Genomic DNA, 3,138 nt, shown 5'->3' on the forward strand with positions numbered 1-3,138 from the left:
ACAATTATTTCTCATTTTTATGGTCCAAAAGATCATTTTTAGATGCCAAGAACTCATTTTTCACAGCAATCCCTCACTTCTTGAGGACAAATCCTATTTCAAGGTGAAAAAGCACATTCGTTGTGTGCAAACCCTCATTTTTCTAAAATTAGGCCTCATTTTTATGGTCCAAAAGCTCATTTTTATACTCCAAGCATTCATTTTTCACAGAAAATCCCTCAAATTGAGGGACAAAACCCATATCAAGGTCAAAAAGCACCATGTTTTCCTTGATAATCCTCATTATTCTACTCTACGTCTGCATTCTTATAGTCCAAAACCTCACCTTTACAGTCCAAGCATTCATTTTTCACAGATAATGCCTACCATACCTCTTTTCAAGGTCAAAAAGTACCTGTTTTTTGTGAAAATCCTCATTTTTCTAGAATTAGGCCTTATTTTATGGTCCAAAATCTCATTTTTACATTCCATGCATTCATTTTTCACAATCTCTCACATTTAGGGCACAAAACCTATTTCAAGATCAAAAAACACCATTATTTTCCTGATAATGCTCATTTTTCTATAATATGGCCTCTATTTTTATTGTCCAAATCCTCATTTTTAGATTCTAAGAAAGCACTTTTCACAGATAATGCCTACTATACCCCATTTCAAGGCCTAAAAGCACGTTTTGTGTGAAAACCCTCATTTTTCAAAAATTAGGCCTCATTTTTAGGGTCCAAAAGCTCATTTGAATAGTACAAGCATTCTTTTTTCACAGACAATCCCTCACTTTTCGAGCACAAATCCCATTTCAAGGTGAAAAAGCACATTCTTTATGTGAAAATCCTCATTTTTCTACAGTTAGGCCTCATTTTTATGGTGCAAAAGCTCATTTTTATACTCCAAGCATTATTTTTCACAGACAATCTCTCACATTTAGGGCACAAATCCTATTTCAAGGTGAAAAAGCACCTGGTTTTTTTTGAAAATCCTCATTTTTCTACAATTAGTTGTCATTTTTATGGTCCAAGAGCTCATTTGAATACTCCAAGCATTCTTTTTTCAAAGACAATCCCTCACTTTTCGAGCACAAATCCCATTTCAAGGTGAAAAAGCACATTCTGTGTGTGAAAATCCTCATTTTTCTACAATTAGTTGTCATTTTTATGGTCCAAGAGCTCATTTTTAGACGCCAAGAACTCATTTTTCACAGACAATCCCTCACTTTTCGACCACAAATCCCATTTCAAGGTGAAAAAGAACCTTCTTTGTGTGAAAATCCTCATTTTTCTACAATTAGGCCTCATTTTTATGGTGCAAAATCTCATTTTTATACTGCAAGCATTCATTTTTCACAGAGAATCCCTGAAATTTAGGGCACAAAACCTATTTCAAGATCAAAAAGCACCGTTATTTTCCTGATATTCCTCATTTTTCTTCAATAAGGCCTCTATTTTTATTATCGAAATCCTCATTTTTTTAGTCCAAGCATTCATTTTTCACAGATAATGCCTACTCTACCCCATTACAAGGTCTTAAAGCAGGTTTCTTGCGTGAAAATCCTCATTTTTCTACAATTAGCCTTTATTTTTATGGTGCAAAACTCATTTTTATGCTCCAAGCATTCGTTTTTCACAGAGAATCCCTCACATTTAGGGCACAAAACCTATTTCAAGATCGAAAAGCACCATTATTTTCCTGATATTCCTCATTTTTCTACAACTGGGCCTAATTTTTAGGGTCCAAAATCTCATTTTTATAGTCCAAGCATTCATTTTTCAGAGATAATGGCTACTATAACCCATTTCAAGGCCTAAAACCACCTGTTTTGTGTGAAAATCCTCATTTTCTACAATTAGGCCTCATTTTATGGTGCAAAAGTTCATTCTTACGCTCCATGCATTCATTCTTCAGAGACAATCCCTCACTTTTCGAGCACAATTCCCATTTCAGGTGAAAAAGCACATTGTGTGTGAAAATCCTCATTTTTCTACAATTAGGCCTCATTTTTATGGTGCAAAACTCAATTGAATATCCAATCATACATTTCTCACAGACAATCCCTCACTTTTTGAGTCCAAATCCCATTTCAAGATCAAAAAGCACCTGTTTGTTTTTTTTTAAATCCTCATTTTTTTACAATTAGCCCTAATTTTTATGGTCCAAATGCTCATTTTTAGACACCAAGCACTCATTTTTTACAGACAATCCCTCACTATTCGAGCACAAATCCCATTTCAAGGTGAAAAAGCACATTCTTTATGTGAAAATCCTCATTTTTCTACAATTAGGCCTCATTTTTATGGTGCAAAAGGTCCTTTTTATACTCCAAGCATTATTTTTCACAGACAATCTCTCACATTTAGGGCACAAATCCTATTTCAATATGAAAAAGCACCTGGTTTTTTTTGAAAATCCTCATTTTTCTACAATTAGTTGTCATTTTTATGGTCCAAGAGCTCATTTGAATACTCCAAGCATTCTTTTTTCAAAGACAATCCCTCACTTTTCGAGCACAAATCCCATTTCAAGGTGAAAAAGCACATTCTGTGTGTGAAAATCCTCATTTTTCTACAATTAGTTCTCATTTTTATGGTCCAAGAGCTCATTTTTAGACGCCAAGAACTCATTTTTCACAGACAATCCCTCACTTTTCGACCACAAATCCCATTTCAAGGTGAAACAGAACCTTCTTTGTGTGAAAATCCTCATTTTTCTACAATTAGGCCTCATTTTTACGGTGCAAAATCAGATTTTTATACTGCAAGCATTCATTTTTCACAGAGAATCCCTCAAATTTAGGGCACAAAACCTATTTCAAGATCAAAAAGCACCGTTATTTTCCTGATATTCCTCATTTTTCTTCAATAAGGCCTCTATTTCTATTATCGAAATCCTCATTTTTTTAGTCCAAGCATTCATTTTTCACAGATAATGCCTACTCTACCCCATTACAAGGTCTTAAAGCAGGTTTCTTGCGTGAAAATCCTCATTTTTCTACAATTAGCCTTTATTTTTATGGTGCAAAACTCATTTTTATGCTCCAAGCATTCATTTTTCACAGAGAATCCCTCACATTTAGGGCACAAAACCTATTTCAAGATCGAAAAGCACCATTATTTTCCTGATATTCCTCATTTTTCTACAATTGGG

Source organism: Athene noctua, unplaced genomic scaffold, assembly GCF_965140245.1.
Source record: "Athene noctua unplaced genomic scaffold, bAthNoc1.hap1.1 HAP1_HAP1_scaffold_157, whole genome shotgun sequence".
NCBI classification, from domain to species: domain Eukaryota; kingdom Metazoa; phylum Chordata; class Aves; order Strigiformes; family Strigidae; genus Athene; species Athene noctua.